This window comes from Dreissena polymorpha, chromosome 12 (assembly GCF_020536995.1).
Source record: "Dreissena polymorpha isolate Duluth1 chromosome 12, UMN_Dpol_1.0, whole genome shotgun sequence".
Taxonomy (NCBI): Eukaryota; Metazoa; Mollusca; class Bivalvia; order Myida; family Dreissenidae; genus Dreissena; species Dreissena polymorpha.
This window is the reverse complement of record NC_068366.1, coordinates 75,319,743-75,344,700: the sequence shown is the minus strand read 5'-3', so window position 1 is coordinate 75,344,700 and position 24,958 is coordinate 75,319,743. Positions and strand designations below refer to the sequence as shown.

General features: G+C 33.6%; 1 protein-coding gene across 4 annotated transcripts in view; it reads left to right on the top strand.

Moving 5' to 3' along the window:
* Positions 1-24,958, top strand: part of LOC127853429 (DNA ligase 1-like) — a 182,968-nt gene that overhangs the window by 53,636 nt on the left and 104,374 nt on the right. For 2 of the 4 annotated variants that reach the window (XM_052387962.1, XM_052387961.1), the window contains one exon: positions 24,350-24,416. The exons of the other annotated variants lie outside the window; for them this stretch is intronic. The gene's annotated coding sequence lies outside the window, so the exon portion shown is untranslated. The remainder of the gene's footprint in view (positions 1-24,349; positions 24,417-24,958) is intronic. 4 annotated transcript variants of the gene reach the window in all.

Here is a 24,958-nt window from a genome sequence, read left to right as displayed (position 1 = left end):
CATTTGACAATGTCATGTCATGTGCAAGCGAGCTCAATGCTGATTGGCTACCATGTGCACTTCATTAACAATAAGGTCAAGTGATGTCTAATCAGGTACAAACCGGGTTTTGTTAACACTTTCATTGAAACAAAGAGACAAATATAGAAAACCAGTCTAGATTATTATTGGCGGATGTTTTCAACAAAATTTTACTTAATTTTCGCATTTTCGCAATTTAGATTTTTCTTGAGCCAAATTCTCAATATTTTCGCAAATGAATTAAATGGCGAACGACAGCGCGAGCATTGCGAAAGTGTTATTATTGGATTAAATGCTCACTATTACAGGGCTCGCGCTGTCGTTTGCCATTTGCGAAAGTATAGCGAATTTGGCTCAAGAAAAATATAATTTGCGAATACATGTATGCTTAAATCTCGTTAAATTTCATTGAAAACATCCGCCATTTTAATCTGGAGTGGGAGTTTTCGGCGTTAGCTGTTTAATGTCACTTTTGACCTTAGGTGACCTTTAATCCCATTCAAAAAGATGCACGCGGCTAGACACAGATGAATACACTTCATTTAGTCCATTGGCTGATTTGAGAATACCACCAGAATATTGGAAACGTGAACGCGTCTATTTAACACTGTTTTACTGTGTGTTCAGCATGAAATAATTTTATCTCTTATGAAAAGGCATGATAGAAAGAACAGTTTTACACTCAACTGTTCACATCAATATGGTTTGTGCGTGCACCTTTTATTTTCAGAGGATTGCCAGCGCCAAAGCATTTGCACTTAAAGGCTATGTTCTCATATTTAGTAATTAATTCCATATTCCTGTCTGTGTACTAGTATGTTTAAGTACATAAAAGTATCGTTTTTTTCGATATCCTGATATAAGTTTTGGCCAAACCATTTTAATTGTTTTCAAAATTGAACATTAAACATGTAAAAGTATGAAATTTTAAACAAGCCGTGGTTCCAGCGATGGAATCGCGACCTCACTTTAAAGCATTGCATTCCAAGCCGCAATGAATCAGGGTCAGTTCGCAGTCAGTACAGGGATCTTTATATAATATAGATGGTATCACGTGAACTAAGTGAACTGAAATTTTATTTAGACCAGATGTTAAATGAAGATATTCGCCGATGTAATTATGGTATCTCAATAATGGATTCTTAATATGTTTTCAACAAAACCATGATAATATTATTTTTGATTAATTTAACAAGAATTATTCCACCATATTGACCAACGTATTGAGCATGTGCGAGGTGATTTCCGATACTGTAAATAATCAAATTAAATAGCAATGCCCGATAAACAACTAAACAGGTTTGTCCGAAGAACGCGCGGATACTTCACGTGTGGCTGGTTGACTAACACGTTTTAATTTCACTTCCCTTCTTCTTTTTTGTATTTATAGATATATGATCAGAAAAATGTAATAATTTAAAATAAACCGCGAAAACTACGCGTAACATCCCGTACTGCGTGAAATGCAGCTAAGAACTGCACAGACAAAGACATATGCTATCTTTGATTTCATTCATTAAACTCTTTACCTTTAACCAACCACAATCAACGCCGTTTATCTTTTTGAAAGATATTTCTTGTTTAAACTATTTTTCTCTTTGTTTCCATCAACGTTTTGAAGCGCATAATTTAGGTAGCTGGCCAATCAACATTGAGTTCCCTATCGGGTTAAATTTGGTCATTCATGCGCAGATAATGGAATACACAGTTGATATTGTCGTCTGCCTACAATATAACGACCGATGGCAAAAGTTGTATAAAAAATAAGCAAATGAAAAGAAGCGTAACACTCAAAAAAAATTTTTTAAGCTGATCACTTAAAAATTTCTACCGACTTTCGATCTGAATTAAAAGATGATAATTAAATAATTAGTTACATGTCGAAGATGTTGCACCTTTTTGTTCTTGATTGAAATTAAAATGTTATAACTAATTTGTTGTTTTTTACTCACAAACTATGCTATTGTAAAGTAATATGTCAAGCAAATAGTATATTAATTACGTCTTTGCTAGGTTACTTGTTTTCATTTTCTGTAGTCAAACGATATGCACATTTTATTTCATATGCAAAATGCGTACAATTTTTGGACTGTCGTTTTCGGATAAAGTATTTTTCGTCGATTAAATTATATTTTCGAAGTTCTTTATAGAAAAAATAGACTTACGAATACACGTGCGGTGATACGGACGGTGCAGAAAAATCTTTACCAATTTCCTTACATGAGGCAGAAGACTTGGAGCTTTATTTGATAATTACCTTTCAGTTTGGTATATGTCGGAGTTCAATGTCAGAAAAAAAAATAACTAAAAAAAAAATGCAATCCCTACCTTCCTACCCACCCAAATTAACATGGGTCGGGTTATGCCAAACAAACAATTTTTTAAGGATGGCCTAAGTTTTCCTGTTTTATGTTCTTTAAAGTATAAATATTAGTTATGTTGTATTTTGATTAAGTAAACTTGAAAGTTATTTTGATTTCTCATTTTTGAATTGGGATTGTTACTGTATATATCTGACTTTATATATGCTACTTGTATTGTAATGCCTGATGTGTTTGCTATAGATGTACTGTCTGAACGCTTGCATAGTAAAGAGCTGTGTTTCCACCCAGGGGCATTGTTATTTTTTCTGTACTTAGTGTGTACTTGTTAAATTTATATAACTTATAATTTGGCTTTCTATAGATTGGGGATATTCGTCTGCAAAAAACATCAGAAATGTATTCCCTGTTAACACTCGGGGGTTAGATGTTCTCATTTTAAGTTAAACAATATTTGTTCAATGTCTGCTTTAACGCTATTATAAGACAAACAAACTGTGTGTATTAGCAAGTTTTATACATGAAAATGGCATGTATATGAATAAATATTACATTTTTTTTGTTTTTAACATGAAAATGGCTTGTAAATGAATATAAATTAATTTTTTTGCTTTTATATTTTTCCTTTAGGTTAAAATAAGAATTCTCAATGTCCCACTTTGTGTATTACAAGGATGATTACAGGGTTCAGGCAAATCTTGAGAAGTTCATGAACATGAAGGTTCACCTTTCATGAAAATGTTTGCTTTTGTGAAATAGTATTTGCTTCATTTGAACAAATTTTGCACATGTTTGACGCATGCTGAGGTAAATTATAAAATATTTTCAACAAAATGTGGAAACATGTTTAGTTCTCAAGGCCAAATGTTAGACAAACCTCGTACCTCTATGTAGCCACATTTTGGCCTCTGTAGTCAAAGGTAGCCCCAAACCATGCAGAGGTCCCTTGCATTATCCTTTCTCCCATAAGAAGCAAAGAGAAAATGGCTTTTGCAACCAGCATAAAACCAGAACAGCCTGCGAGTAACAACAGCAGAAGCAACATGTTAGCAGCAAAATAATTAAGATAGTAACAACATCCACAGCAGCAACAATTTGGCAACAACAACAGCAGAAACACTTTGGCTACAACAACAGCAGCAAAATGCTAGCATCAGCAATAGTTGCAACATGTTAGCAGCAATTGATTATATAGATACAGTAGCAGCAGCAGCAGCAACAGCATCCGATACATGTCAGCATCAACAACAAGTTAGCAGCAACAGCAGCAATAGCAACAAAAGTTGCAACAACATAAACAGTTGTACACCAACAACAACAATAACTAACATGTAAACATAAAAAACAACGGCAGTCACTTCACCAAGATTGCAATAACAACAACAACAACAACAACAACAACAACAACAAAAGCATCATCAACAAGTAAGTGGCGACAACATCAGCAAGTTATCAGCAACAGAAGCAGAAGCAGCAACAATTACAGCAACAGCATCAATTTATCTGAAACAACATTATCAGTAGAAACAGCAGCAGCAACAAGGTTTTATGCTGTTTGCTGCTTATCAGTAACTAAGGGTTGGAAATGAAGCCTTTAAAACTTGAATCTAGTAAGAACGGTCTTTAATTAAATTTAACTTTCTAAGGGACTACTAATGCATGAAAATACACATTTAAGTGGTAAAGGTGTATACAACTTAGGTACTGTGAAAAAGTCGGACAGCGAGTTTCTCAGGTAAGCATTCAAGTAGTCTCACAGTCCTATTGTTCTTCAAAATATAATAATCTTAAGTTATTCAAAGTCTTTAGGTTTGTTAGTAAATACTTGAAGAACAATTTAAAAAGCAACAATAATCTGTGAACACATCCTGTAACCACACAAGTTTGGTCTCTTTACTTGTCAACACAATTTCTTTGTCCATTAGTTATATGACAAATTGGTAGGTAAAGTTTGGTAAAAATGAATCATTCAAATTTTTCAACTGTCCATTGTTTACTTTCAATCCCCAGAAAATGTTGTAGTTTAACTGTGGCCATCCTTTATCGTGTCAGCAAGCTCTGAAGGATGTCCACTGTTACTTTGACATGTGACATCTTGTATACTTACAGTGTTGTTTTAAATCTTGAAATGGCCTTCAAAACATGGCATGGTCAAGCTGCATGATACATGTACATGTCATGTACAAATTAATGCCTGTTTAATTAGTGAGTTAAGTGGTCATAAACCAAAATGCCTGACCCTGTTGAAAGTTATATTTTTAGAGTGTGTTCATTTAACTTATCAAAATTGGAGAGTTTGGTCGAAATCAGGCCTTCGGAGATACTTCTGTCAACAAAGAACACAAAAAAATTACTAAAACAGAAAGATGTTTAAATTTTGCCTGAGGGGTTCACGAAAGAAAACATATGAAATGAAAGAAAACATTTAGATGGGTTTTCTTTGACAGTAAAATTTGTCAACTCAATTTCGCACACCTTCATCTGATGTGTACTTTGAAAAAAAAAGATATTTTTAAATTTATGAACGTCATTCGAATTAAATCTTTATATGATTATGATTAATTTGAAATGTTGGTGTTTTTTCATTTAATGATGAACACATTTTATAATAACCATTTGTCAGTAATACAGAACATTCAAAGAATTCTGACTTTTTTATATTTATTATTTTGGCAATTAAAATATACTGCACATAAAGAAGATATGTGCATTAGTATATAAATTGCACAATTTTAACTGGGAAGAAAAATATTATAAAACCTTAACTTTGAAGTTTACTTTTAATTTTTGTTCAAACATTATTTACAACTTATTTAAATTCAGTCTCATTTTCTGTAAAAGTTGAAGCTAAATCTTTTGCCAATTATTGCATTTTTGCACCAGAAAATATATGCAATTATGACAATACTAGCCTATTAGTTAAAATGTGTCTAAAAGATTTATGTAAATAGTAAAAACAACGTACAAAACACAACAACATAATATAATGCTAACTAACACCATATACATGTGTCAGTTTACTGGAAACCTGACCTTTCTAGAATGAAATCAAATTACTGTCAACATTCTTTGTTGTTGAGGGCCTCACAAGCTCCCGTAACCATGGGAACAAAAATAAATTTGAGAGTGCCTCAGCTTTATCTACCTGGGTTAATTCACATTTACTTAGAAAACAATGGATTTTTAGATGCTTTTGTTAAAATGAAGCATTTGGAAAGAATTTACCTGTAGAGGAAAGGCATGCCAAGGATGTGAAGCGCGGTCGTTGATTTCAGAAAGCCCGCATTGCTGCGATGTTTCCTTTGTCACTGCCTTGGTGATCATGACGCTAGTGAACATCTCTCAAAAACGCTTTGCATGTTCACATCTGCAGAAGCAGTTATATTTTGATCATGTTGATGATGATTATTTTTGAAGACATTTATTAGGAGTTTATACCGTACCTGTAGATTATAATTTTGGTTTGTGCAAATGAATGTTTGTTTCTGACTGAATGAAAGGGGCAGTTGGGGTTTGGAAAAAAGCAAAGTCTCATAAAAAAGTTATGTGTATCTCTATTGTAATTATTATCAGGAAAAAACATAGCAAAAACTTATATAAAAAAAGAATTTTCACATTTGGTCACAATTGTTGTATTCAATTTTATTGATCAAATTATGAACTGGTATATGCATACAATATAGTTTCAGTGTCATGAACCAACACTTGAACTATGGACGCTGTGATATATGTATATTATATATCAGGTGCAATAGGAAGAAACAGCGAATCAACATTGTCTGAGTGTAATATTGTTATATAGTATATTTGATGTTCATAGCTGCTCTTGATATCCCCCACTTCGATGTACATTAAAACTAATTACTTAACAAATTTCATAAAATTTCTCCCAGTGAAATTGGACTTCTTTGCAAGTGCTGCGATATTTCATCTGACATTTCAATTCCATGGTGGAATTTGGTAGAATCCAGCCCAGGAGCTTTTATTAATTCTATATTATAAAAAGCGCCGTTTGATGTCTCATAATAGATGGTAGGGAAATTGGAATATTTAATAACCAACACTGTCAAAAGTATTTGATACATTTTGATGTTTAATTCACGAAAATTCTTGATGTTTTGAGCAGGATCCAAGAATTTCTTCAAGCGCTGATATATGCCTTTGTCTCTGATATTAAGTGCATTTTTTGTATCCACATTTTGTCTGTGTAATTATTATCACATTGAAAACATGTTGTGTTCAGTCTAAAATCGTCTTTTTGCTCTTGAAAATATTGGTGTATAAACAATTAACCAATTGGAATGAATGTGGAAGCACTTTGTCCCAAAACTTGGCATACAAAGACGGTCTCTCATAAAACTCTATCCATTCTCAGTACTCTATTCTGAGTACTAATTGGTTTGAAAATTAATGTCTTTGTGAAGTAGAACTAAGTACAATGAAGTTGTATAGGAAGCATACATATGGTGGAAAGCCATGAATTTAGATCAACAATGTTAAAGACATGCTGCACAATTGTTGAAAGTTTTTTTTGCTAAGAGACAGCTTAGCAAAATTTTGTAAGTGTTGTACTTAAGTAAATGGAAACGTGCAAATAAAAGTATTTTTGATGTCTCTAAGTTTAAAGCACGCCATATTTTTGGAATTTGCATAAAAATGATTTGTGCTTAATGACAAGCAGGACTTTATGAAGATTGTCTTTTGGCAAAGTGTGTTTTGTGATAAAGATAAAACAAAACATATTTTTGTTGGCTGCAAAAAAACAACAGCAGAAGCAACATGCTAGCAGCAACAGAAACAAGAAAGTTACAACAACAACATCAGCAACAATTTGGCAAAAACAGCAGCAACAATTTTGCAATAGCACCAGCAGCAACATGCAAGCATCAACATAAGCAGCAACATGTAGCAGCAATTGAATATATAGATACAATAGCAGCACCAGCAACAGCATCGGATACATGTTAGCAGCAACAGCAATTTAGCAGCAACAACAGCAAAAGTATCAAAAATGCAACAGCATCAACAGTTTTGCAGCAACAACAACAATAACAATCATTATAAGCATAAAAAAACAATGGCAGCAACCGCACCAAGATTGTAGCAACAACAAAAATAGCATCATCAACAAGTAAAATAGTGAATGCAATTGAAATTTAATTATTGAAATATAGCAGCTATCAATTACAGTTTTTATTTAAAAAAATAATTTTATTATATTTAATTTATTGTTATTGCAAGCAGTGAAATTAATTGTTTAAATGAACACTTTACTTTGTAAATTAACTATTATATTTAATGAAGTTTTCAAGATAATGTTTCAATTGTGTGATGTTTTTTTTACAATGATTATAATGTTATGAACCTGCCATTGAATTGTAGAGTGGAGGTAATGAAGATGTATTCGTAGCCATTAGAGCCCATCTGTGTGTGTGTGTGAATGATCTGGGAAAACTGGGCATAATGAATGTGCGTATAATGTTGTCCTATAAATTAAAATTAGACTGTGCTGTCTGCACAGGCTTAGCATGAAGACACTTTCCATCTATACTGGATTTTCACTAAGAAGAGAATTCCTTAAAAAAAATACCATTAAAGCAGAAAGCATTGTTCCTGATTAGCCTGTGTGGACTGCACAGGCTAATTTGAGATGACATTTTATCCTCATGCATTAAGCCTTGTTTTCGCAGAGCGAGGATCAGATGGATTCATAGCCAAAAGCCCAGCTGTGTGTGTGTGCATGATCTCCAGTAGCAGAGATGTTGTGAAATCTGCCACGGCAGCTCAGTGCTGTGAGTGAATTCTTGTGCACCGTGTCTGATAAGGGGGAGCCGTAATGAGAGGCAAATTGGGTGTTGGTGGGTTTTAACACCTTATGAACAGCATGATTTAACAGGCTCTCCCGTGTTTACAGCATGTAACTACTAGTGGGGTGTAACCTTTGAGATTTATAGTAGTAAATCAGGCTCTATTTGTGTGTGAAAAAATTGGGGGATGGGGGGAGTAGTTAGCATGCTCTAACAGACAAACAGTATGATGGCCTTTCCTAAGAATCTTAGACAATTTAATATGGGCTAGTTGGCTTTAGAATTTTTAAATATATGTCACTGAAACTAATGATTCATTATCTTTTCATTACATGAATTATTCATGAACATTGAAAGTTCATGAACTTTAGAAAATTCATGAACCACAAAGTTCATGAACAGTTCATGAACAAAATTCATGAAAAGTAATACAGTTCTTGAATTATTCATGAATAATTTTTGAACTGAAAATGAAACTATTCATGATCTTTTCATTACATGAATTATTCATGAACATTGAAAGTTCATGAACTTAAGAACATTCATGAACCACAAAGTTCATGAATACTTCATGAACAGTTCATGAACACAATTCATGAAAAGTAATCTTTCAGTTCTTGATTTATTATGCTCCCCCCAATTTTTTTTGGGGGGGGGAGCATATAGTTGCCGCTTCGTCTGTCCGTCTGTGCGTGCGTGCGTCCCTCAATCCGTGCACAATTTTTGTCCGGGCTATTTCTTAGCAATTAATGACCGGAATTAGATGAAACTTTATGAGAAGCCTCACTACCAAGAGGACATGTGCATATTTTCAGCCGTTTCTTGTTGGATGATTTTTCACAGACTTATGGCCCTTTGAAAATTTCCATTAACTGTACATATAGAGCAATTCTTGTCCGGGCGATTTCTCAGCAACTTATGACTGGAATTCAATGAAACTTTAAGGGAAGCTTCACTACCAAAAGGAGATGTGCATATAATGAGCTGGTTCTCTTGGGATGATTTTTCACAGAGTTATGGCCCTTTGAAATTTTCCATTGTACATATAGTGTATTTCTTCTCCGACCTATTTCTCAGCAACTTATTACGGGAATTCAATGAAACTTTATGGGAAGCTTCACTACCAACAGGAGATGTGCATATTATCAGCCGGTTATGGTCGGATGATTTTTCACAGAGTTATGGCCATTTGAAATTTTCTATAAACTGTACATATAGTGCAATTCTTTTTCGGGCTATTTCTCCCCAACTACTGACTGGAATTCAATAAAGCTTTATGGGAAGCTTAACTACCTTGAGGAGATGCGCATGTTATTTGTGGGTTCTGGTTAGATGATTTATTGAGAGAGTTATGGCCCTTTGAAATGTTTAAGTTGCTAAACCATCCATCGTATTATTTGTCCAAAGTTATGCCCCTCAAGACGTTTCCTTTTATCTGAATATATAGTGCAACATTGTGACAAAAAAACCTTTGGGGAGCATCACCCGTCTCTGACGGTTTCTTGTTCATGAATGATTCTTGAACTCAAAATGAGACTATTCATGATCTTTTCATTACATGAATTGTTCATGAACATGAAAAGTTCATGAACTTAAGAACATTCAAGAATTGTGTTCATAAATGTTCTTAAGTTCATGAACTTTTTTATCTTCATGAATAATTCATGTAATGAAAAGATCATGAATAGTCTCATTTTCAGTTCAAGAATCATTCATGACTTTCATGAACTGGATGCTGAATGTTCATGAACTTTGTTTTCAAACTGTTCATGATTTGTTCATGAATTAATCATAATCATTTTGCCTGTGTTGTCAGCAGTTATGCAACATTGACTGTACAAAGAATATAAAGCTATTGGTCACTATGATATTGGGCACTAAATTGTTTACAATTAGTGGCATTATTCAGTTTATCATCTAATGTAAGACAAGAAATATCTTTAAAAAAGATATACGGCGTTGATTGTGGTTGCAGTTAATGAAAGGTAAAGACTTCAATGAATGAGATCAAAGATAGCGAATGTCTTTTTCTGTGCAGTTCTTAGCTGCAGCAAACGCAGTACGGGGTGATATGCGGAGTTTTCGCGGCTTATTTTACATTATTACATATTGCTGGTCATAAACGTATAGATACAAAACAGAAAACCAAAAGAAGAATGGAAGTGAAATTAAAACATATGAGTCAACCGGCCACACGCGAAGCATCCGTATATATTTTCAATATTTATACGCGCGTTCTTCGAACAAACCTGTTTTAGTGGTTTGTCTGGCGTTGCTATTTGATTCGATTTTTAACAGTATCGAGAATCATTGCGCTCATGCTTAATTCATTAGTCAATATGATGGCATAATTCTTGTTAAATTAATTAAAAATAATATTTATTATGGTATTGTTGTAAAACACATTAAGAATCTATTATTGACATACCATATGATATCGCTGGATATCTTCATTTAACATCTGTCTGGTCTAAAGAAAATTCCAGTTCACCGAGTTCACGCTATAGCGTCTTTATTATGTAACGATTATTTTCCTGGCCGCGAACTCCGATCAGCACATAGGGTAGAGACGCAGCGATGACCTGTATGTAAACTCTGACATTCACACACAGCGGCCGCAAATTGACCCGATATACCTCGCGAGTTGAAATGCAATGCATTAAAGTGAGTCTTCGCTTCCACTGCTCTCTATACTTTAACATGTTAACATGTTGACAGGAATATGGAAGTTAGTATATGAGAAAAAAGCCTTTAAGTGCAAACGTTCTCGCGCTGAAAATCTTCTGAAAATAAAAGGTGGACGCACAAACTGTATTGATGTCGAGATTGAGTGTAAAACTGTTCTATCTATTAAGCCTTTTCATTAGATATAAAATTGTTTCATGCTGAACCCGCAGTAAAACAGTGTTACAAAGACGTGGACATGTTTCCAATGGTCTGGTCGTATTCTCAAATCAGCCATTTATGCAGTCAATGAAGTGTATTCATCTGTACTTGGCCGCGGGAAGTTTTATTTGAATTTTATTGGACGCTAACAAAGGTCAGGCTAAGGTGAAAAGCTGGCTTAATACAGCTTACGCCGAAAAAAAATCATTTACTGTTACCTGCCTGAATCGATGTCTATATAAACTTACTGAAAATATAACAGGCACACTAAAGGTAAGAATATACTAATTCAAATCATACGCAGTACAAAGGGTAAGGTCTGGGTCCCTCTGATGTTCATTGAATTGCTTCAACATTTATAAAGTCCTCAATGTAATAATGTTTCCATACCTTGCCATTTACTTTAACATGTCCAACACTTGAAGCACATAATTAAACCCCCTTTTCACAGAGCAAGACCCCAATTTTTTTATTGTGAAGTTGTTAGTAATCTTATAGAGACTGATGGTTGATCCTGATGTTATAGATTGATTGCTGATTGTGACTGTTGTTTATGAATGTTATGCATTTATCTATTTGTATGTATCTATTGAATTGAATAATATGGAGTTCAAGTTGATTATGACCCAGTGCATACATAAGTGAGTGATTGGTGATTTAATGAGATATTGTTGATGATTGTTATAGTATGGCTTAATTAAATTTTGATTGAATGGTTATTGATGATGCTCATATTGATTTACTCATGGTCCTTTGGCGTTAAATTGCAATGATATTGATTGATTTATTGAAATTATTTGGATGGGGTTGATTTATTGATCATGTTGATTTTGATGAAAAATTCCCATAGCAAAATCTGGTTTTCTGCAGAAAAAAGATCCTTCTTTATATTGCAATGATGATTGATTTGTGATTATGATTAAATACTCAACTCATGCTTATTGATTAATCACTTGTTTGATTGTTTTTCTTGCTTGTTGGTCTGTGTGGTTTGCTCCTTGCTTGGTTATCAAAAGTAAAGTAGTTTTTAAGTACTATTTTTTTCATTTATAACCTCTTCAATTTAAGAATAAATATATATTTATGCCCTCAGCAAAAGATGGCTACTTTATACTTTTATGTGATAGGTTTAAAGGGATCTTTTCACGCTTTGGTAAATTGACAAAATTGAAAAAAGTTGTTTCAGATTCGCAAATTTTCGTTTTAGTTATGATATTTGTGAGGAAACAGTACTACTGAACATTTACCATGGTCTAATAGAGCCATTATATGCATCTTTTGACGATTTTAAAACCTAAAAATTATAAAGCGTTGCAACGCGAAACGATTGAATAATTTGGAGAGTTCTGTTTTTGTCGTTAAATTTTGTGAAACTACGAAGATTGCTTATATAAGGTATAAAATACATTCGGAATGTGTACACGGCGGAATAGCTCAGTAGGCTAAAGCGTTTTTACTTCAGGACTCTGGCAGGACTCCAGGTGTCATTGGTTCGAAACCTGGTCCGGGCAATGTTCTTTTCCTTTTTTAAATTTTATTCTTGATTTTTTACTGGAGCTTTTACGATCCAATGTTTACATTTATCGATATAAAGCATTTAATGAATAAGTTAAAAAATGCCAAAATCTGTGAAAAGGCCCCTTTAAGAGACTTTAAAAACCATAGTAACCCATTTTCTTCATAATTTTAATTTTCCCCAGTAAATTTTCGTCCCTTTGAAGTTGCAACCATCAATAAAGCTAGAATATTGTTAAGATTTATTTTTTGAAATTTTGTAACACTTCAGACCAGTATTGATACAGTCTGCCTTTAAATCGGGGTCTTTAATTGCTTCGCTTGTGTTCCATATAGAAGCTGATTAATTTGTTTTGTGTACTGGAGAGCCCTTTTTTTTAAAGGCAATTGGAGCTTTTTGGTGTGTTTAATTTAGATAATTATTTCAAAGCTGTTCAAGTCTTGGAGGGCGGGGATTTTTGCTTTGAAATCCTCTCGAAGAAACTTTAAGCATCCAGTTTTGTTAATTTCAATGTTGTTTTCTTGAGTTTTTAAAAATTGGTAGGCGTTTTTTTATGTATACTCCAAAGACAGATTGTGTCAGTTTTGTTTTGAGCAGGGAAATAATTTTAGTTACCAATTAATATTTTGTGATCAAAGAATTCTTCGTAAATGGCAAATTAAATCAACTAAGCGTACCTGTGTGGAGTAATAACCTGTCTGAGAAAATAACATTTTTCTTTGTCTATAAACATAATTGCTTGGCGATCATGTTTAAAACCCCGTGTTTGAAACATAGATAAAAATGCATTTAGTCTTAGAGGTTTAAGTAATTTTCTTGGCGATGATTGAAAGCGTTTTTTTTAAATGGGCGTGATGGTAGCTATGTAAATATACCAACTTGTGGCATTAAGTTCAATTGACTGAGCAATTTGGCACCTCTCCCCTGAGTCATAATGCATGGCTTTATTGAGTGCCATGTGGCAACATATTGTGGATAAAAATTGCATGTTTGCTTTATAAACGTAATTGGCTACAGATTATTGTAAGCCCACATTAAATATTTGCCATCAGAGTCCTAGAATGTAAGATATTTTCTTGAAGAACTTGTCTTTATTGATGAGTTTTTCTTGTAAATACTGTGGCATATGTGAACACATTTTAGTAATTTTAGAGTTAAGTTGCTTATAAAATTATGACAGACCTAAGGCTAGTGGACCATTTTGTCAGAATTGTTCTCATATTTTACTCAAAAATACTTAAAGTTGCATTACTTTATCTTTTCATTAAAAGGACATACACAATTTACACAAATTTTATAGTGCAGTGGTTTAAATAAATTGTCAATTATAGCTGAAAAAAAGTATAAACAAATATTATTATTTTTTATAAAAAAGCCAAGCTTGTAAACTGACTCGCTTAAGGAAGAATGCATAAAAAATTTTTTTTTGTCCCCCACCACTATAGTGGGGGACATATTGTTTTTGCCCTGTCTGTTGGTTTGTGTTTGTTTGTTTGTTTGTTTACCCCAACAACAACATTTGCAATAACTTTTGCAACATTCAAGATAGCAACTTGATATTTGGCATGCATGTGTATCTCAATGGAGCTGCACATTTTGAGTGGTGAAAGGTCAAGGTCATCCTTCAAGGTCAAAGGTCAAATATATCGGTCAAAATTGCTCATTTAATGAATACTTTTGCAATATAGAAGATAGCAACTTGATATTTGGCATGCATGTGTATCTCATGGAGCTGCACATTTTGAGTGGTGAAAGGTCATGGTCATCTTTCAAGGTCAAAGGTCAAATATATAGCTTCAAAGCGGCGCAAAAGGGGACATAGTATTTCTGACAAACACATATCTTGTTTTTCTTGAAATCAAGAATCAGACACTTAAAGCCCTCAGAAGAATTGGAGATATCATTAAACAACTTTAATTATGTTTTTGCATGTTTAGGAAAAACAGACAAATTTCTTAATGCTTTAGGTAGATAACTCTCTACGTCACAAATGTATGATTGAGAAATGAAATGTATCACTTTGTATTAGATATATAAAACAGGTATAGTATTAGCCTGTACCTGGCGTATTGCACAACATCTGGAACAAAAAGTTGTAATATTCTTGACTGGGAATTAAGATGTTCCATAACATATGGACTAAATCAATTTGACATTTCAGAGCATGTTTTCCTACACTTGAATTAAAAAATCACAAAAGAGCCGCCTCAAAGACAAAAAAAATGACAAGTGTTACTGACAAAAATGAACTGAACATGCAGTTATTGGGACCCATGTGATGTTGATTACAGCTCATTCCAAGTGCTTGCAAAGTAGTATCTTCAACATACTGTAAACTTCAAGTAAACTATGTATGTGTGAGTTATTGTTTTATGCTTTGTTTCCAAAGGTTTATGAAATGGTTTTGTAATAATGCTATCCATTAAAGTTGCTTGCCCGTGGTAATATTTATGTAAATTGGTGTGCTGATTGATATTTATGCCTATTACAAGGGTTTTAATCTTGTTCCAATATGCTGCATGATTTTTTATCCTTAAGGTACACTAGTAATTTCTGGCATTATACAGCTTTTCAAGGCTGCAACTTTAATCAATTTTAAAATCATTTAACACCATGTGCAGTAGCTTGCTGCATGTTCAACCTGTCTCTTAGCTTAAAGGTCAAGGTCATACTTAAAGGTAAAGTGTCAAATTTGTCCGAAATACAGTGTGGATTATGATACTTAATCATTCATAATGCAATATGATTAAATGCTCTCAAAAATGTGTTTACCATGACGATACAGTGAATGTTGCACATTAATCCCTTTGGGCAAAGGTCAAGTTAAATAAAGTTTTGCTGCTTCATTGTCAAATACTTAAGTAAGTGTTTGATTTTCAATGACTGATATGGGGAATATGGTATGGGGAAAATGGTATGGGGAAAAAGCATTTTGAGAATCAGGTCGACAGGTATCCTGAACCAAAGGCCCCACGTTGCATATAGTGTTTTTGAAGTAGAAGAATCCTGCAGTCAGGCACCATGCAATCTTGTCCCAGGATCCCTGTAAGAATTTCCAGACACACATCTGGACTTTACTCTAAAAGAAGTTAGTGGTTACCATTAACTTTTCAGTAAGCTTTGACTGGAATAGAGTGATGGACAAAATGTTCAGCTGCCCAACGTCAGATATAGGTAAAGCAGTTCCTTATTTATGACTAGTGCTATTACGAGAAGTTATTCCACGAATCTCATATTTATAATAGGGAGGTTTTGATTTAGTACTGGGTATTAATGCCTTTATAGGGTCATAATTAGAAGACTTGTACACATGCCTTTGATATAAGAAGGACCTTCATGGTAACAAACTGGCATGGTTAAAGGACTTGCATAGTAAAGTAGAGGACCAACATACCAGTAGACCAGCATTGTAAATAGATTAGTATGTTTAAAGACTTTCATGTAAAAGAATTGCATAAAAATGGACTGGTATGCTGAGAACTAGAATTGTTATTTAAAGGACAGGCATGGTGGTACCAGCTGATGGAAGAAATTGCCTGTTTAATGCCTAACAAGGTAAAAGCTGTCATTAATATCCAGTCATTCATAGCCATGGTTAAGGGCCTGCATGGTAAAAGACTGACATGGTAAAGCGTTTACATGGTTAGGGCATGCATGGTAAAAGACCTGCATGGCAAAAGGTATGCATGGTAAAGGGCCTGCATGGTAAAAGACAGACATTGTAAAGGGCTTACTTAGTAAAGGACCTCCATGGTAAAGGACATGCATGGTAATGGAGTGAGATTGTAAATAACTGACATGGTAACTGCTAGTGTAAAGGAATGACATGATAAAGGACCTGCATGATAAAATGCCTGCATGGCAAAAGACAAGACTAACATGGTAAAGGGCTGACCTGGTAAAGGGCTGACATGGTAAAGAGCCTGCATGATAAGGGAGATGCATGGTATTTTAAGGACTGACATGGTAAAGGACCTGCATGGTAAAGGGCATGCATGGTAAAATACTACCATGGTAAAATACTACCATGGTAAATGACTGACATGGTAAAAAAAACCTGCATGGTAAAGGGCCTACATTGTAAAGGACTGACATGGTAAAGGACCTTCATGGTAAAGGATGTGCATGGCAAAGGACTGACATGGTAAAGGATTAACATGGTTAAGAACTGCCATGGTAAAGAACTGCCATGGTACAGGACCTGCATGGTAAAGGATTGACATGGTAAAGAACTGACATGGTAAAGAACTGACGTGTAAAGAACTGACATGGTAAAGAACTCGGACATGGTAAAGAACTGCCCCTGCGAAATGTTGTTCTGCAGTTCACGAATAATTCGTGAACAGTTCATGAACTGTTCGTGAACTGAGTTCATGAACTGTTCACGAATTGTTCGTGAACAGAAAATGAGCCACGTCTGTGAAAAGTTCTTGAAATTTTAGTTCATGAACTGTTCACGAACACTAATGGCATGAAGTGTTCATGAAATATTCTTGAAACCTAATGGCATGAAGTGTTCATGAACTATTCTTGAACCCTTATGGCATGAAGTGTTCATGAACTATTCTTGAACCCGTGTGGCATGAAGTGTTCATGAACTATTCTTGAACCATTATGGCATGAAATGTTCATGAACTATTCATGAACATCAATGGCATGAAGTGTTCTTGAACAGTTCATGAACAACACAATTCTTGAAAATTCTTCAGGGTTTTGCTGTTCACGAACAGTTCATGAACATTTTCCTTCTATTTTTCAATGGCTCATTTTCTGTTCACGAACTGTAAGTGAATAGTTCATGAACCATAGTTCTTCAAAAGTTCATGAACTGAGGTGGCATGAAGTGTTCATGAACTATTCATGAACAAGAATTTGTCAATTTATGCAAAGGTTATCATAAGTGTTACTAAAGCTCAACAAACAGGTCAGGGTAAGAAGAAACAAGTCTTGTATTAGCACTTAACATATTGATAGCAACATATAACAATAATTTAAATATAACACTAATAACTGAGATACAAGTGGTTTGATAATACTCTTTAAATTTCATAATACAACTTTGCACTATATGTTCATGAATAATTCATGTATTGAAAAGATTATGAATAGTCTCATTTTCAGTTCAAGAATCATTTACTAATCAATGGTTTTCCTGAAATGGTTACACTTACAGTGCCAAAGAACTTGAAATGGAACCAATGGCTGATCAGTTCAGCCGGTAATTTATTAAAGACTTACATTTTCAAATATAACATAAACCATGTGCCTTCCGTAGATTTGTATGCTAGACATTTCAATATTACTTTCAAAAATATGTATGAAACATCTAGCACAAAGGAATTCATGAATTATTCATGATGGATCCTTTAAGTCTGTCTCAGAAAAGTCATTAGAAATACTTGTGCATGAAATGTTCATCACTAAGTATTTATGGTTAGATGAAGAACTGTTCATGAACTTTGAAATGTTCAACAATAATTCATAAACAGTTCATGAACATGTCTTAAGAACAGTTCATGTCCAAAAGTTCATGAACCAAGCTCAGGAACTTTTTCAGAACCTTTCATGAACAGTTCTTGATTGGCTTGAAGTGTTCATGAAATCATGAACAACATTTCGCCGGGGTGACATGGTAAATAACTGACGTGGTGAAGGACCTGAATGTGTTTTTAGGACCAGGGTACTCAAAATCATGGCCTATTATATCTGCAGGCAATGTGTTAAGTTACCGAGGATTTTTTCATAAAACAAAAATAATTTAAATTAAGCAGATAATGCATGGACATCAAACATATTTAAATAGATATTAGACCTATTGCAAATCAACAAACTTCTGCTTGTTGATAACCTCTTTGAAATGTGTCAATTCATTGAATTCACTTAAGCTAATTTCTTCATAACTGTAGTATGGTACAAATGTTCAAATTCTAGATCGTAAGAAAGCTTTTATTCCAGTCAATGGGTACATTTCTAAAACAGTAAGCAATTCTTGGAACTGACGTTAGAAAATATCACCTTAACCCTCCCTAGCAGCTTTTAATCCCTGAAGAAGCCTTTTGAATTTGGTTTAACATTCCTGGATGAATCATTTGTCATAACATTTTTGTCCAGTGTTAATTAAATTAAAGAAGTATTTTGTAAAGTAATATTTAATGTTGTTTCAAAATAAATGGAATACCACACAGAGTTGTTGTGAGTGTGGATTTCTGGGCTAATGGAAAGTTCATTTTGTAGATGGCGTTTCCATTATCAGTTTAAATAAGCAATTATTTTTTCAGACTTCAGGTTAAGCTGATTGGTTTTCACTGCTAAGGTAACAGCATTAAAAAAAAATCTTCACCACAGACCATTTATCGCACCTAGGTGAACTATACACACACTAATCATGTTCCATTTTAATGTTTTTGTTATAGACAATAATAAATATATTTGGAGTTTTCATGCTTAGGCAACACAAATAAATTACTTTTTAACAAAATTTATCTCGCAAAATTTGCAGTGAAACAGCGAAATGAAAATACATATGTTTTTAGTATATATTTTAAATAATAGAGTAAGCACAAGGTGCAGAAAAAATAAAGTTATTATAATTATTAATTTAACAAGATCATATAATATCTTCATGAGTGGTTATTATTACATAATTTGAACAGAGATTTTAATGAAAACAGATTTCAGCCTAAATTGCACTCAAGTTTTTACATACCTTTTAAGGCATTTTATTAGTGCATCTATGATAAACTGTTTTGAATATTGAGTGATGTTTTCCAATTGTATAGGTATTTAAGAGTATTTGTCATATTTTTGCTGAAATAGCCTCCACACATGCTGGGCATCCACCTTTAAAAGTAGAACAAGCTTTTCCCATTACACATATTGCTTTAAAGGCAATTTTTTAATCAGTGAACCATATTACCACTTGTAAAACAAGAGAAACATGCTAATAGACAAAGTGTTTATTGCAATAATAACTCTAATAACAAAAGAACCTATGGCTGAGAGAAACTGCATTTTAATGAGACCGTTCTCTGACTGTTACTCTCCGAACCAACTGATGGGGTACAGATGTTAACATGATAAGTCACTACTGGAAAACCTTTGCTTATCTCTTCCATTGGAACTTTCAATCTGAATTTAATGTCAAATTCTATTGTTATCTTCTCCCTGTGGCAGTCGACTTGTGCTTGGAAATTGTTTAATTTCACCATGGAAACAGATTTTCATACCTGAGTGTTTTTCTTCGGTGTCTGAGTTTTTATTTACATTTTTTAGCCAGAATTGAAGGGGGCAGAGATGTTGTTTAGCAGATAATAATGAAAAGTGAAAATGATTAAGACTGTTAAAGCAATTAATCTTGTGTTTAAATTGGTGATGTGTATCCATAGAAAATTTCAGAAATTTTGGCAGCTTGTTGAATGTACAATGGTTTTAACAGACTTTGAAGTTTAATACTAGCAATAGCTTCAGACAGGGTTTTCCTAGTTGAAAAATTACCAGGTTTAAATGAAAGGTGTGGAGTGATTCAGAGATACTCAATAAGTTTCAAAGCACGACTGGCAACCGGTTGAAGGGCAGGTAGAAATTTGTTGAGTGTTTTAAAAGATAATCACTTCTTTAACCTTTTGACCATTTATTTATTGATAAAAGAACTCATTTTTGAGTTCCTGGATGAACAAAATATGAATTTGCAGGTTGGGTTTTTGCTTGTGTTTCCTTTTTCTTGGAAGATAATTTACAAACAAAAAAACTTATAAGCAACAGCAACAGCAACAATAATAACAAATGTACCACATGTTTTTTTTTTATTAATTAAATTAATGCCGAATAAATTAGTATCTCTATAAATGCCTTTAAAATATAATTATGGGCGTTCATTATTGCAAAGCCCAAGATTGTTTCAAAATTTAGGTTCATTTTTTTCTGAAGAAACAAAATTAGTGCTTAATTAAATCTCAATTAAAATGTGAACAGTCCTGTTGTTGACAGTTTTAGCCAATTGAAATTGAAACTTGAAGCGTGAACAGGGGGCAAATATCTGCCTGTCAAAAGTAATTGTCATTTTGTTTGTGCCGTTTGCCAGTCGACTGCAGCTTAAATTGGAAAAAATGTCAAATTCACCACGGGACCAAGTGATGGGGGGTGGGGCAAGCAAATATCCATGACATGATCTTTTTGTAATAATTTAAAAGTACACATACACAGCTTGTGTTTGTTATCATGCTAGAGAACAATAAAATGATAATAATATATTTATTTTTTTTGGGGGGGGGGGTGGAGGGGACTAAGTGTTTATTAAAATAACAAAAACTTTAAAAATAAGATTTATTATAACCCAGCAAACAAAACATTTAGGGTGTACATTGGAATTATTGTGTTTGTTTGAGTCAGTCAGTCAGAGTAAGCCATTATGACAGTCATGTTTTTATGCCCTTGAAGGAGTCAGGGCATATACATGTAGTGATTGCACTGTCCGTCCGTCTTACCATCACACTTTGCGTTTAGGTTTCGAAAAATGCTCATAACTTCTATGTCGCTTCAGATGTAACCTTCATATTTGGTATGCATGCATAATGGACAAGGCCTTTCCATACGCACACAAATTTTGACTCCTTTGACCTTGACCTAATGAACTTAGGGTCCGCATTTAGGTTTAGAAATCTGCGTTTAGGTTTCGAAAAATGCTCATAATGTCTATCAAAGCATTTATCGGGGGCATATGTCATCCTATGGAGACAGCTCTTGTTTTTTTTATAGGTGATCAACACCTCAAGGAAAAATACAACAAATCAATAAAACTATAAAACTGTTTTTGTCAATATTTGGAAAACAATATGAAAAATCAAGCACAGATAAACAAAGACAGATGTTTTAACATAATTTTTCTCTAGAGGCATGTATGTTCAGAATGATGTTTAGATGGACCCAAGGCATTTGTGCATTTGTGTTTTGTCTGTCTCAGTGGCTTCAACGAAACATTGTGCAGGTAATACAGTTGCAGTTTACAGTTGATATTTAACACAACAGAAACACCATTGGCTCAAGAGATGCCCTATTATGTTTAGACCCAGGGTATGGAACCCTGGAAACTCACAGCGGAGGCCATTTAACCATGAGCTATGGGTGAGGTAACCATGACAGACCCCCCCCCCAGCCCTTAAAGTGTAGTGCCTGTATAGCAGGAATACTTTTTTACTTGTTACTACAAATACTGCGTACCTCACCCACCCCTCCAGAAATGGTTGCTTAAACACTGTCTGAACTACCAAGTTGCTTAAATGAAAACAGAAACGATACACTGCACACTTTAAGGAACCACTGCAAAAAAAGTATTGTTAATAACATTAAAAGTGATTACAATGCATAGTTAACTCTATAAATTTGATGCAAATGTTGCAATATTATAATTTAACTGTTTAACTGTAATTTTCATATGCCACACTCATACATCTGCTATTTATTTGCATGAAATTTGCAACAAAACCCATAATTCCTATATTTATTTGAGCAGTAAATAGACGGCTTTCAGCGTTCATGTGTTTGGCATTTTAAGTAAAATTTCATGGAAAATATACCAAATAATTAATTCTATTAGCATTCTTTGAGTCTTTGACATGTAGAATCAAAGGGTGCCACCATTTGGTAAAAGTTGTATATTCCTTCCTGACATTTCATAGGCATTTTAATGCTCAAATATTAATGATATCCAAATGTCGCTGAGATGTAAAATGGAGATATTTTCAGTATGAACAAATAACTGCTAATGGCGTATACAATTTGCAATCATTAAATATAACCATCTGAAAAAGTGTTTGTAATGGCCACATATTATTTCACTGCAGCTAGTTCACAGTCAGAACTTTTAACTTTCAAAGAACGGATGTTGAAAAGTATAGGATGTTGCAGTTAATACAATATCAAGTTAAAGTGAATGGTTATCCTCCAAAAAATAATGCTTTTAGCGCTTTAATCATTGATTTGTGTGTTTCACTAAAGTTTACACTTAATATGTTTTTTTCATTCCATTATAATGTCCATATCATAGGAGAGTTTTGCAATTTACTTTCACTCTATATATAACATTAAATTGAAATCATCCCCAAAATATTTAAGTATTCCTATTGAAAGGAGAGTTTTTTTAAAATGTATTATTAACTCAATATTCAGACAGGAAATCATGTTTTCTTTGTCATTGTCTGGGCTTTATTTTATGACATTTAGTGTTCCAGACTGGACAACAATTCTTGGCGATCAATAATTTTAATTTCACTTGAAAAATGTTGGACCAGTCAGACTGCTGGCAGCATTTTTGCTTTGAACATATTTTGATAAAATTAATCATCTTTTTTAATCAATATCAGAGCGGTTGTCATGAATAAACACAATTTGTCATCCATTGAGATTATTAATTCTTTTGCTCGAAAAAAATGTAAATAAGCTCCAAGGAATTTTTTTAAAGCTGAATTAAATCTGATCTGAAGATTGTGTGCAAATGGAGAAAATTAATTGAGAAATATTAAAATCTACAAGCATTAATACTTTTTACACAGAAGTGTTTTCTTATTTATAAATTGAAACATCACAATATGTACTTTTAAGAATTTCTTACATTGTTCATGAAAAAGTATAATTTGGGTAGAGTATTATACAGAATTCCATAATATTACCAGTGAAAGACTGTGGCACACGGGTTTTAATTATTCTATATTTTTTAATTATTATATATTTTATTGTAATAAGCTATCTCATCTCAATAGTAATATAAAAGCATGTGATAATCAAATGGGACTAAGTAAGATATGTTTACCATATAACATGCCCTTATTTTTATATCCATATGAATGGTTCAATTTGTTCATGAACACAAACTGATTCATCCATGGGGACCAATTTTAAGAGAAATTGATTTTTAATTCCTTTAGATCTCCGTCCACTGTGGCTGTATTCCTCTCAGCCTTTGGTTGGCGGCAAAAACTAATAAAACCATGGATGGTGAAGCTTAGGCAGGCATTTAAACCGTTTTTTTGTTTCCTATAAAACTTAATTGACCCAGGAGATAATTAGAAACAAGAGCTAAATTTTCATCTTAATTGACTTTTGACACAATGACTTCCAGAGAACAGAAATGGTCTTAATGCTGCCTCAAAGACTGCTTTGAGTGGCTATTGGTTTAGTGTACTCATATTTCTGCAATCTCCATGCAGAGTTGTCGTACCTTGCTCTCACATACAATCTCGGCAATCACAAGATATTGGTTTAAGTATTCTATTATGAAAAGAAGTATCATTTTCTTTTAACTTTTTGAAAACAGTGTATAAGTTTAGGTTCATAATAAAACGTAATTACCTAAATAAAAAAAAAGCAAAAATAACAATCGTAAAATTATTGTACCACCTGACTGGGCTATCATCAAGTCTCTGCACAGGTTGGTATTTCTGTATTGATGCCTGTGGATATTTGAGGAAAAATTCAAATTTTATCAAATAATTGTTTGAAAATTTTGACCCACAAGTTGCAATATTCTAAATGTATGAATACATGATAATGTATTTCATGCATAGGTTCCATTTTATTAACTTGCCTTTGCTAAGTAAATGCTCTTACTAGAAAAAATGACCATTTGAGGAGTTTCCACTCCCAATGGCCAATTATTTATTGTTATTTATTTTTATGCCCTCGAAGGAGGGCATATAGTGATCGGACCGTCTGTCTGTCCGTCTGTCCATCTTTCCGCCACACTTTGCTTTTAGGTTTCTGCATTTAGGTTTCGGAAAATGCTCAATACTTCTATGTCCCTTCAGATAGTGACTTGATATTTGGCATGCATGAGAACTCATGGAGCTGCACGGTCATCCTTCAAGGTCAAAGGTAAAAAAACAATCCAAGGGAAGTAATAGGCTTCAAAGGGAGATAATTATCTGTACCTGCCAAATGATAAAAAAACAATTAATAAATCAAAGCGACGCAGTAGGGGGCATTGTGTTTCTGACAAACACATCTCTTGTTATATTGTATGTTTATATCACTTGAGCATGAAGTGCTAATATAACCTTAGCCCTTTACCACTTAGATATGTATTTTCACGCATTTGTAATCCCTTACAAAGTGTAATTTAATTAAATACTTTTCTAACTAAATTCAAGTGTTTATGGCTTTATTTCGAACCCTTAGATACTCATGAGCTGAGCAAACAGCATAAAACATGAAAAGGCTGTGAGTTACTTGCAGGATGTTCTGGTTTTATGCTGTTTGCAATGATGATAGCCATTTTCACCTTGCTTATTATGGGGGAAAAGGCTGAAGTGGTTTGATGCTATCTAGTGTCGTGCATTGTAAGTTTTGCGGTGTCATCAATTGGTTCAAATTATGCATCTGTAATTGAAACGGATGGTATATACGGAGATTTTAAT